Source organism: Condylura cristata, unplaced genomic scaffold (genome assembly GCF_000260355.1).
Source record: "Condylura cristata isolate star-nosed mole 26May11 unplaced genomic scaffold, ConCri1.0 scaffold00006, whole genome shotgun sequence".
Taxonomy (NCBI): domain Eukaryota; kingdom Metazoa; phylum Chordata; class Mammalia; order Eulipotyphla; family Talpidae; genus Condylura; species Condylura cristata.
In genome coordinates this window covers 14,285,091-14,297,499 of record NW_004567107.1, presented here as the reverse complement: position 1 = coordinate 14,297,499, position 12,409 = coordinate 14,285,091, and positions in this window count along the sequence as shown.

The window sequence follows — 12,409 nt, the reverse complement described above, 5'->3', positions numbered from 1 at the left end:
ATCTTGAACATATTTACAAATGTGTTCTTAGGCTTGTAAGGTAGCAAGTCCTTGCATAGCAGAATAGCATTGGTTTTGTTACAACATCAATGAGAAACAGCAGTTGCAGTGGATATTGAGCAATATGGTGTTATTTGAGGCCCTGGTTTCATCATACATCATAGTTGTGCATTTAAGCTGGATGTTAGACAGTTGGTAGAGATGACACGAGGAAGAGGTAGACAGGTAGGAGACTTGGGTGGAGATACTCATTTGACAGTCAAGCTTGACACAGCACTGATAGTGCTCCAGACGTGCCAAAATGAGGTCTTCTCCTTTGATGACAGGTTCTCAAGTTTAGTCAAAAGAACTGGGGTCAGGTTTAAGTAAAGTGTTAAGTTGAACCATATGAAATTACCAGTGTCTGACAGTTTTAAAATAATTATGTCTATTGGGCTAGTGTGATTTACAACACTGTAGATGTCTTAGGTGTTTTGATATCTGACCTACAAAAATTATTACTTATATTTTCATACTGTTCACCTGAATAATGAGCTTGCTGCAGTCTGGGACAGCACCTTGTAACCAAACCCAGAAATATTTCTGCAGCCCAACAGACTCAAACAAAGTGTAGTAGATAAGAACTGCACAATGCGCTTTCAGATCAGCTTTTGCTACCAAATTTGTCTTAACAGCTTTCAGATTTTTAGAGCTTTTTGTGTTTTGGATGATGGACTTGTGTTATTATTGTTACTATCTTTTTACCATTCTGTGTGGCCTCCAGAGGTTTGAGCTGGGCTCATGAGTGGAAGTTACTGAGAGGAGTCCTTCGGCTCAGTTAGAAGAGTGCGTCATTCATTACTCCGTAATGACAAATCCTCTGTTCCCAGAGTCAGTACTGCACACCAATGCCCATTTAGTGAGGCTGTTTTAGAAAGAACTCAGTTATTAAAGAGATGATGTGAATTGCTGCCTTTTATGCCTCATGAGCTCAGAGGCGGGAATTTTAAGTCTTTTTACTCTCATAATTCACACTCTCCACATGTAAAGTGGGAGCCAGGACTCCCATTGCTGAGGTGCTCCGGCTTTAGGTCACCTGGAGCGCTCTGCTGCTTGTCTCTGCCTTCTCCTCTTAGCCATCCGGTGGTTATCCCGACCCACAGCTATCGCCCTTGGGCATTGAGGAGCCTTTTCTTCACATGGTGCATAGGATTTCCCCATGATAGGGTGAGCAGTTTGCTCGGGCAACTGGGATCAGGAGTGAGCTATTTCCTTGCTGCTTCCCAAATGGGGAAAAATGGTTATTTCTCAGTAATTTCTTTTTGATTTGCAAACATGTGTTGACTTGTGCAGTATCTACAGACTTCTTGTAACTCCCGGCACAGCCCCACTTTCCTGGAATGGTGTCGCTCATTGCAGGGCCTCTCCTTTCTGGGCCTCTTGGGAAATGAGCTGTTGGATGAAAGAGAACTTTGACAGTGGGCCATGGAAGGGAAAAGATCAAAAAAGATGTAGCCATTTCGAATGGAAACCTTTCTAAAATACAGTTTTAAGTTTTAGAAGAACTTATTTTTTTTAAAAAATTTATTTATTTATGCATACAGGACTGGGGTACAGGCCAGAGGTGCAGGGGCGGCAAGAGGCTTCACCAGAGACAGAGTGGGGAGCAGAACAGGCAGATCGACGAAGTACACTGCTGAGAGGAGCAGCGGGCCGGTCAGGAGAGGTCTGCCACGCCATGTGGTCTCCTCTGGGGCAGGCGGGAATCGAACTCATATGGAAGTGGCTTTAGCTTCTCAGTGCTGTGCTTTAACCTGCTGCACCACAAGGGAGGGCCAGAACTTATTATTTTTTTTTATAACTTTGTAAGTAACATATTTTGCTTTGAAGAACAAGAGGGAAAGGGCAGAGTTACTCACATGTACTCAAGCTTTCTGTAGAGGATCAGGTAGTAAGTGTTTAGAATCTGTGAGCCAGCAGGCAAAATTGAAGATAGTACAAAGAAGCTTATAGAACTGTTTAAAAATATATAATCCCCTTCTTAGTTTGCACAGCACACTAAAAGACAACGGTGGGAGGTTAGTCCCAGAAGGTACTGCTGATCTGTGCTGTAATTCTTTTAGAAACAGGTATAAACATCTCTTTAATCTAACCTTTGTGGTTAGATTACAGTATTGTATATCTTAGTAGATTTCATAACTCTTCAAATGTGATGCCCAACCTCCATGTACCGCCTGAGTATTTCTCTTCAATTTAATTTTCTATGCTTAAAACTTAATAAAAACAAAACAAAACTATTATTGCGATCACTTTTGATTTCTGTTGATCCCACTGAACAGTAACATTTCATGAATGACGTGAAAGATTATCCTCTCAAATGGACATACCGTTGTTCATCTGAAAAACACTACTTAAAGTAACACTTGAATTGTTTCTGAAAATGCACAGATTATTGTTTCTTTATATATTTTGAGTCCTGCATGGAGTGTCAGGAGCGGGTATGTGGAGGACTTTTCTGTGCGGAGGTGGTAGCACGCATCAGCCTGTTTTTGCCAGAATTGAGTATTTTCCTAGCCCAACATAATTTACTTATTTAGTAGAATCACCAGATTGAATAGTTTTTGGGAAACTCAGTTTCCACAGCAGTAAGTCTGTGCCTGAGTCCTCTGCAGACATTAAATCCCAAAAAACAGTATCACTCCTATGCTGATTACTCCTTTAGAATCCTCTCATTTTTTTCTTCCTAATCTTTTTTTCTACTTTGCTTAGATCTGGCTACCCTGCAGATGAATCAAAATTCTCAAGCAGTTTGATACAAATTAGTTCACTCCCAGATATGTGCCTAAGAGGAGCTCTAACACTTGCTCAGGAGCTTGTCTAATCAGTTGCTGTGGTAGTGAGACCAGAGGCATGTCAGATGCCTGTGACCAGGAGAAGTGGTGAGTAAAGCATGGTGAAGCCACCCAGGGGAATTATACAGTTGCTCAGATGAGGGAACTTGGAGGAATCTTAGCAAAATGATATATATTGAAAAAGTGCCTTCCCAAAGATTCTGTACAGCCAGGTTTACATACAGTTAAGAGTAGTAGAGAGAGGGCTGGCAGAGGCCCAGGGGTGACGGAAGAGTTTGCAGAGGCAGAGAAGTGTGTCAGGTGGTCATGGAATGTCTCAAAGGTCCAAGCAGGCAAGATGGAACCTGAGAAGTCGAGGCCAAATAATCAGATTTGGGCTTTTTCTCCCTTCTCTGGCCTTTCCGTTATTAATTGGTTTCAACAAAGGCTGCTGCTAAGTTGGGAGACCTGGTTCTGGGTATGCACATTCCCTCATACTTCAGGCACCTACTTTGAGACCCTGTAAGTGGAGATACAGATGTGATCCGGATGTAAGGTGGGCATTATCATTATCTTTTCCAAGGTTGTAGGCGTGTTCAGGATTGGGCCCAATGGAGCTTGCAATTAAGTAGCAGAGGGCTAAGCTCTAGAGTTGCTTTCATAGTAAAAGCTTTGCTGGCAAAGCTAAAACTCCCTTTGTGAGCCCACACCTTAATTACTGAAGTCTTATCATATTGCATTATCATGATTTATTTATATAGCTCTTCCTCCCATTAGCCTGTGAACATCTAAAAGGTAGAGATTATGTCTTTTTCATGGCCAAGTCTCCCATGTTCAGGAAATAGTGCAGAAGCTAAATAAATGTCTGGGGGAACATCTTGCATTTTGCCTTGTGGTCAGCACTATGTGAGTGGGACCTCACAGAGGTCTGTGGTTGTCTGTGTTAAGAAGGGAGAGGGGAGCTCAGTATGGAGGTTGTGGTTTGGCTTGGACTTTGAAGTGGGGTTCAGAGATGGGGAGAGTGGGGAGGGGTGGAAATATTCAAGGTCAGTGAGAACTAGAACTGCCTGTGTGCTGACCCATCTGAGTGGACGCTGTGATATTGCTAGTGACTGGTAACCCTGAGCATGAGGAGTGCCCTGAGGTTGGTGGGAGAGGTGGAACTGGTATAACCATTGTGCCGTCACCTTCTCTGCTGCAGGGCTACATCAGGGCCATTTCCACATGATCCCAGCTGATCTCACATGCTCTTGACAGATAGGTAATGTTGCTCCAATTGCAAAGAGTGAAAATCAGACCCAGAGGGATGATGTGACTTGCCCACAGTCACCCCAAAATTTAATGATAGGGTTGGCAATGAAGTTGTCCGAAAAATGCCAAGTTCCTGGCCTGCTCTCTCTGCCCTCCGCCACTTTACCACGTGTAGAGGGTATGGCCAGTGAGGGTCATGGTGAGAGCCCAGGGGAGGCAGGATCCTCCAGACAGACCCAGGCACAGTGTGTGGGAGGGTCAGGAATGAGGCTGCCCTAGAGGACTGGGCAGCTTCTGGGGCCAGTGGGGGTCTGTGGTCAGTGGCATTTGTTTGGTGTGTCTGAACCTTTATCCTCCAGCAAGAAGGTGCACAGTGGCCACACCTTTGTCATAATTGCCTGAGGGATATTTCTGGAAATGGACATAGAATGCAAGAATGGTTTGAGGGCATGGTGTTGCCTTAGACTCGGATGAGGATTTTGGCATTAGTAAGGCAGAGGTTGAACACAAGTTCCCAGCTATGGGACGGGAGATGAGTAACGTCTGCTTATCCTGGAGGAGCTGCACTCTAGGGATGAAAAGGAAGTGACAAAGCCTCAGAGGCTGATTATGTGGCTCATGAAGTAATGGCTTTAGTATCAGCATAGCGAGAGCAAAGCCCAAAGTGTCTGGGTGGCATGTTGGTGGAGGCAATGCACATGTGGAGGAGAAAGGGGCAAGGTTGGGAAGAAAGAAAAGATGCACAAAAGCAGAGAAACAGGCTCAGATGAAGGCAGAAATACACAAAGATAAAGGTAATATACAAAGGCAGACACTCAGAAGGAGAACCCCATGGAGACCCAGGGACACCCAGAAACCAGGGCTGTGAGAAAGCTAATCAGAGGCAGAGAGAGAGGAACAGAGACATTAGGAAGAAGGTGCAGTAGCTAAAACATTCCATGGGTAACTGTATTTAATGGGGAAGATACTCATGAACTTCCAAAGAAGAACTGCATTCTAGACTTCTAAGCCTTTCTTTGGCTTAGCTGAGACGCTGGACAGGTCTAAGTGTGTGCGCTTTCCTCACGGATAGGTAGACACCTGGGATAAAAGAGGACGGAAAATACACCTTTCCTATAATCACAGCTGCTCAGTACTGGAAGAGGCCACAGTGACAGCTCCACCCTCCCATCTCCGGGATCTCTGCTTGTGCCCTGCTGTGACCTCTGATGATGGATTGCTCAGTCCTCTCTCAGAACCACTTCACTGTAACTCACAGCGTGGTGCAGCTTGTGAGGCAGTTTTCCACCTGGTCCTTCCGGCTATTGATAAGTGATCATGCTCCTGCCAGTTTCTTTCTTTTTTAGGATGGCCATCAGCAGTTCCTTCACTGGTGTTATCCGTCAGATTAGGCCAAGTCAGCTGCATAACAAGGGATCTGCAGACCTTAGGGCTCTTTGCAATGAAGGTTTTTTTCTTATGTTAAAGAAAAAAGAATTATCTAACTGTTAAAGAAAAAATTCATGAGCAGAAGGCAGACTTTATTCAAGGGGGGATTTCTGTGATGGGCCTTGCTGAAATTGAGCTTCACTCCAAATACTATGTGGACAAGTAGAAATTTACAACCCAGGAACAGGGTGGGAATAATCAGTGGATGGAAAATTACTAAGAGTAAACCTCAAAAGTAAGGGGGGTTCTGGCTAAACTCACCTAACAGGATTCTTAACTGAAGGTAGGCCACAGCGATCAGACAGGGATGCTGGAGGATGAAGAACCCAATTGGATATGGAGGCTGATGAGATACGAAGGGAGGATTCTGGCTAGACTGACATGGCAGGATTCTTGCTGAAAGTGGAAAGGCAGAGATAAACATAGAAGCTCAAAATGAGATGAATGCTCACAGGAGCTGAGTGAGTTTGGCCCTGGGGAGAATCTTTGTTCATTGCAGACCAGAACAGTGCTCTGGTACCTATTCATGGAAGGACCCAGCCTGACCAAGTAGCCTCTGTCTGCAGTGCTACTGCTCAAGGTGGTTAAAGAAAGAGGTTCCATACCCTGATCCTGAAAGCTGCCGGCAGAAGAGGCCTCATAGCACCTTCAGTCATGTTGCTTTGTCCAGAGCCTGTGCCATTGAGGTGGGGAAGGAAGTCTGTGCCCAAGAAGGGGCAGTGAGCTAGTGCCTGATTTATAGAGGCTCCCAAGGTTATTGATATTCCTCTTGATGACTGCATACAGACACTTGGCAGGGAGGTGATACAAATGGGAACCATGAATGTTCCTCTGCCTCCTGTGGCGACCCCAAGCTCATCAAGACCGCAGAAGAGGGAGAGACAGGCACACCTCTAGTTTTATCTTTCTGACTAGGTTTAAAAAAATCTCTTCTTTTATTGCTTGGGATCTAGAAGTGATTCACATTTAGGTAGTTCTGTTGTGGAAAGGGAAGCTTATATTTACTGGATGGTTGAAGGAATAAGAAATTAACTTTCAGGATGTTAATCCATTGAAATTTTAGGATTTTTGTGTTTTGAGAATTACTGTTAATTAATGACCTCACCTGGCACAAAAAGGAGATTCAATACTTCTCTCTCATATCATGTCAGGGGGAAAAAACCCTTTTCCTTTGAACAGCCAATATATATATTTTCTCTCATTGGCACTGTGAGCCTGGTAATAGACTGATTTTCCTAATTGACCTGACTGCTAGGAAGCTCACCCTAACAATTGTTCATTGCTGTTTACTGATGGTCCCTGGCTCATCTCCCTATTTGATTCTCACTTACCCATTATTTTGATTTCTTTCTTCCTTACTCTCTCCTCTCTATCTCCCCATATTGTACAAAATATGAGGTGAGCTACAAAGTTAATGAATCAGTCCACACCATTCTTTCTGGGAGATGACTGCTATTAAAGGGAAACTGGGGAATCAGTAAGTGTCCCTTTTCATCATTAAAAAGGAAAGTGGGTCCTACTTGAAAATTTACAGAATTGAGAGTGTTGTTTGGGTTTGGCATCTACAAAATCTTTTCTTTTTCATTCTGATTTACTTACCCCTTCTAAGTTCCTATTTAAAAAACCCAGAATCCCATTGGTTTAGCTGGCAGAGGAGAGATAGAAAAAGAGAAGCTTTTCTCCAGGGTCTTTTGGGGAATCACTTCATGCAAATATCTTTGTCTTAGAAGGAAGCTGCCTAGAAGTCAGGCCTCTACCCCCTGAGAGGGCATGCACAGAGCTGGTTTTCTCCTTTTCCCTTTCTCTTTCTAATTACAAAGCAAACACAGTGTCAGAAGACTAGTCACAGACTGGTGTGACCCTACATTTTCTGTGCAGCCTCTGGTCTCCATAATAGCAGATGGGCTGGGAACCCATCTGAATTCGTGGTTCTCTCTGTATGCCAAAATAAATGGCCTGGCATGGTGAAGTATGCTTTCTGACGATTTTGGCCTAAGATGATTAAATGACTCCCAAATCCTGTGTTTAGAAGAAGCTGGCTCTGCTTCCCCTGTAGGGAGACAGGGACAGCATGATGGGTGGAAGCCCACGGCTGGGATCTCGCTGACAGTTTTGAGAGGTGGCACTGCAATGCCTGACTTCCAGGGCCTTCTCTAGCCTTCATCTGTTTATGCTTGCACAGATCATGTTGCCTCTTTGGGCCTCAGTGTTCTCATCGGTCACAGTGGAATGAAAACAGTAGAGCCAGGCAATAGGTAGAATGACACGCTCACAAGAGTATCAGGCACATTATGCAGCACATATTTTAATTGGGACAGACACTGGGTTAGGGTGTGGCTCCCAGGGGACTGAGGTCCTCACCCGGTGCCCCATTGCACAGTGCTTTCTCCCCTTGGAACAGGTCAGAGAAGAGTTGTCCCAGCTACTCTGCTAGAATGGCTGCATGAAGGGTCTAGAAATGTCCTCACCAGGAAGCTTCCAGACAGCTAGTTCTCAGTCTGCAGTGTCCTCTACCTCTCTGTCCAGCCCCTCCTGGGACTTTAGTCCCTTTCCTATTCTGGTTTCTTCTCTGTGAAATGAGAGGAGGTTAGGCTAGATGAGCTCTATCTAATGCATTTCACCCCATCCAGTTTAGAGAGTCTGAGTCAGATGAAGGCAGGATTTCTTAACCGTGGCATTGATGATATCACAGGTCAGGTAATTGCTAGTGGTCCTGAGCATTATGCTGTGTTTAGCAGCAGCCCCAGTCTCCATCCACTAGATGCCAGCAGCACCCCTCCCCCAAGTTGTGACAACCCAAACTGCCTCCAGCTCAGTGTACCTGGGTGGGCTGGGGGCAGGGAGCAAAATCCATTCACTTAAAAGCACTTAACCACAATCATGATGATCACCCTTATTAAAGACTTCTCTATGCCAGCCGCTGTGCCAAGGGATTTCCGTGCAGGAATCTTACTCAGATCTGACATTAAGAGAATAAATAGCACCATTTCCTGTGAAATGGGTTTCCATATCCTTTTCTTGAGCTACTAGTAAATGATGAAGCTGGAACCCACACTTGCTCAACATCAGAGCAGAGCCTATATGCTTTGCCACTTTACAAATTTAGGAATGGCCTTTCCACTCTGCGCTGATAGGTTAATCATCTCCTCACCGAGCTCCATTCCTGCCTTCATGAAATTGGGAGTAATAGCAGCCATGTAGGTTGTTGAGAGGAAATGAGGTGGGGAGACACTGGCACATGAGGCCCTTCTGCAGCTGAATTACTCATCAGCCATGGAGAGCGTGTTGCCGTTGCCTTCAGACCTCCCCGCGGGCTGGGTGTGGGCTCAGCGTTCTGGGGCAGGTGCAGCCCGGCATTCCTCGTCCTGGTCACACCCTCGTTTAGGCCTTTCTTCTGTGCTCCAGACCAGCAAATACATGCTCAACATCACCAGTACTGACACAACCGCGTGGCTTCCAGTCTGCTCCTTCATGTGGCCCCGTCTCTGCAGCCCAGTCACCCAGGCCAGGACTGCCATCTCCGACTTCCATAGCCATGCAGGGTAGGGAGTGGCACTGTCCCTCACTCACCAGGACCCCTGGCCTTTTCCTCTTCTCTCCTCCTCCGCTCCGACCTGGGTAGGGTCACCTTACCTCTCACTAGATGCTAAGAGCATTTCTGCTCTTGCCTCATAACCCGGCCTGATGGTGCAGCAGCCTGATGCTCCTCAGCTGACCCTGCTGTCTCAGGATGAGGCCCCATTTCTGCAGGGTTCGCTCTTCCTCTGACTCTCTTCATGCTCACACTTGGCTTTTCTCCCCTTTTCCTCAGTTTCAGTCATACTGAGCCACTCACAATTTCTTGAAGATTTTACTGGCCCCTTTAAACCACACGGAGGCAAAAGTGATACTGGTGAGAACAGAGGGGACCCAGAAACCCCAAACTGTTAAGCAGATCCTTCATGCTCTCCACTGGAAGTGTCCATGCCAGCAGCAGGCATGAAAGCAAAGGAATCAAAGTCCAGTTTGCCCAAAGATTTTTAACTGGCTCAAATGGAGGTTCACATGGAATTGAGAGAGAGAAAAGAAACAGGGGAGAGGAGGATTTAAAAGTGCAGATTTGTGGCTAGACCCTGAAATCACCCTTTGCCCTGTGAGCACAGCTCAGTGCAGAGGGCAGCACATGAGAGGAGCTTCCAGGAAAATAAGTCCACGGTTCTCCTGCAGGAAGTAGAGACTGTGGCCGGGCAGGCTCAGAAGCCAGGGAGGGAAGGCTTGACTCCGGTCAGGCTCCGGTCTGTGGCCAGGGCCCCAGCTGGCTCCTGTAGCAAAGGTGCTGTGTTCTGCCTTCTCTCCAAACAGCTGAACAAGCTTCCTGACACTTCTGTGTTGACATGAACAACTCCGTCCTGCCCCGGCTTCATGTTCACTTCCCATCAGGAGCCATTGCTCACCCCTAGATCTAGTCAAGCCCCTCCTGTGGCTTCCCACAAGGCATTTTCTGTGCTGTGCTATAACCATCTGTTGACAAGACTGAGTTTTGGGGGCAGCAAATATCCCTTTTTCTGTAATTCTCAGTGACCTGTGCAGGCCTTATTTAATGACAGATGTGTGCAGCACAAAGGACTATGTGGTATTCCTCAAAAGGAACAGAAACCAGTGTGGTGAGTGATAGACCCAGACAGGTGAATTATCTTAGGCCAGTCCTAAAACTGACTGGAGTGTACCATCTTCGTCCCACTGGAAACTTCTAGGGATTGAGTAGGAAGGCCAATCTGTTCATTAGAAATGTGACTCTAGGTAAATTCATGTTTCAAGTTATGCTTGATGAAATGTCAGAAGGAGAAAGATAAATACAGATGATATCACTTATATATGGAATATAGAGAAATCAAAGGTTCAGACAAAGACAATCTTTAGGACTGAGCAGCTGACCATAGACCTGAGGGAGGAGAGGCAGGGTGGAGAGGGGTGGGAAGAGCACAGTGGACTCTGGTGGAGGACCATGGTGTTTTGATGTGGTGGGAGCTCAGCAGTAGGGGATCCCACTCTGTCAAAGCATTGACTGGGATGTCCGGCAATGATATGTCAACTAAAATTAAAAAACAAACAAAATGTCGCATCTTTGTAACTAATGGGGAGTCTCTTTTTGTGCAGAGGCTCAGTGCTGGGAGCCTTGTCCCCTGTGATTCCTGTTCAGCCGCTGGAGAATTTTTAGTAAGTCTCTCTGCCGTGTGGCCAGCAAAACTCACATTTGTGTTCCCAACCTTGGTGTCGCTGGTGTTTGGATCAGACAAGGTGTCGGGTGTGGGGCGGCATCCTTTACTCCCGATGACTAGATGCCCTCCCGGCTCCCTTTGCCCCAGCTGTGATAAGCAGAAATGTCTCCCTACGTTGTCAGATGTTGCCTGTGGGTACAAGAGTCGGCCACACTGAGAAACACTGCCCCAGAGGAGTTTGCAGAGCCCAGCAGGGAGGCCACGGCTTGCCGATGCTGTTGGGTTTGCAGCCCACTTACTGAACGGCGACGGGCCATGGACTTGCGCTGTTTCCTCTGAGCTCCCCATGAATTCAGGATCAGAATGTTGACTCTGGAGAACAGACTTGACCTCCCTGCATCACAACCTTCATCTGAATTCCTAGCATAATGCATTCCAGAGTGTTTTGAATAGTTTGAAGTTGAAGTTTGGCCTTAGGGAGGCGGAGTGGCTCCAACAGCGGGACAGGATTTGTGGCCTGGGAGCTGCAGCCGGCGCTGAGTTCGGGCCTGCTTGCTCAGGCGGCTGGTGCCACAGGTTCTCTCCATGCTCTCCCCAGTGCTTCTCTGGATGCCCCAGGGTGGTCTCGCCCCATTCAGTCACTGCTCAGTTGCTCTGCGTGTGTGGCATGTAGACTGTCAGAGCAGGAAAGGGCTTGGGCCCACTGTTACAGAATGGGCAAACGAGGTTGGCAGAGTGAACCGGCTTAACTCGGGACACACAGTGAGTTAGAGTAAGAGCCCCTTTGATCCAAATCTATTTCTTCTATTTGCTTTTAAACCACTTTATTGAGGTCTGATTGACAGGTTAAAAAAAATAAAAGATTCCTACATATACAACTTGGAAGAGTTTGGGAATAAAGTATATACCTCTGAAAATGGTCACCATCAAGGTCATAAACGTGTATTACCTCGAAGTTCCCTTCCCTTCCTTTACTACTACTACTGTTGTTACTATAAACTTATTAATGATAAGGGCATTAAGCATAAGCTCTAACCTCTTGGCACACTTTAAGTATACAATATCGTGTCGTTAGCTGGATACTGTATGCTGCGCAGAAGGTGGGCAGAACTTACTTATTAGTTTTCAGTTACAACCCAAGTTTCCTGATTAGGAGGCTAGAATTCTTTCTCCCACTCACTGTTGCCTAATTCTGCAGGCTTATTACCCCTATGTCTGTTCAACCTTTGGTGGAAATTTTTATTGTACTCTGTTCCTGACACTTCTTTTTATTGTGTTGAAATTTACATGTGTTTGATTTTTTACTTCCCGTATCTTGCTTTCTGTGTGGTGATAGATAGGTGATATAAGACTTCAGCAAGAAATAATGTTTACCTTCAAAGGAAATAATCTGGTTTTTAATCGTGGTTTAATCCAATGAAATGAAACCAATAGGAATTAGACACACTGGGTTAAGGTTAGAACATTTTGGAGTTGCTAGATCCTTTTGGAAATTCCCTTTCTTCAGAGGTCATGTAATCTACGCGCATATAAAGTTGCACGTGGGGGTTATTCCCTTCATGTGATTTAGAGGAAAGAACCTGGACATGGGTCCGATGGCCAGTTCTGCTGCTTCACAGTTTTTTCAGGTTACTGCAAGGACAAACGACAGTCTTCTTGAATGGTTACTGTGGACTGGCCACCTTTAATACATTATGTTACTAATTCTTACAACAGTGGGAA